The sequence below is a fragment of the Cynara cardunculus genome, assembly GCF_001531365.2.
Source record: "Cynara cardunculus var. scolymus isolate 2C chromosome LG 5, CcrdV1, whole genome shotgun sequence".
Lineage (NCBI taxonomy): Eukaryota > Viridiplantae > Streptophyta > Magnoliopsida > Asterales > Asteraceae > Cynara > Cynara cardunculus.
In genome coordinates this window covers 26067183-26067984 of record NC_037532.1, presented here as the reverse complement: position 1 = coordinate 26067984, position 802 = coordinate 26067183, and positions in this window count along the sequence as shown.

Below are 802 nucleotides of genomic sequence, written 5' to 3'. Positions count from 1 at the left end.
TTAAACTTAAATTAAATTATAATAAAAAAATAAATTAAAGAAATTACATAAAAAATAAAACTTTTAAATAGTTGATTTGATATTAACATTGATATAATTTTTTTAAAATTTTATGATATCTTCAAATTTATATTTTATTCAAAAATAAAATCATTATTGCTTTTATAAAAACACATAAAATCGTACTATAACATCGACCGAAACAAATAATAAAAAAGAACATTAAAATTGAGACTTGTCTCGCTGCATTGCGCGAATACTTTTCTAGTATTATATTATTAGAAAACAATATATTTATTAAATGATTGATCAGACACGTTTCAATTACTTTTCTTTTGTACGCCATACATATTGACTTTTACTATATTCAAGTAAAATAAAATATGTAATATTAGAATTAATATACAAAATTTATATTAATATATAAAACTAAAAAAACTTACTAATAATTTAAATCTATATGTAGATATAAATGAAATCTATACTATATTATAAAGCATCTGACAAAAACACTTAAAAACCATTTTTTATGCGTAAAGTACTGTTTAATAATGCATATTACTTACAACTCAAGATTGCGAGTAAATTGTAACACCCTTGTCCTGCGTGGCCAGATGATGGTATGCTACGGAGGAAAACATAACAAGATAAGTAGCTAATATATACATGAAAACCAGAGCTACTATGAATATCCATCAAAAGAAGGTGTGGTAGACTAAAAATTAAGCCGACATGGATACAATTACAATATATACAGAAACAAAAACTACTATACTATCCAAGGTCGTCTTCAAAATAGTCA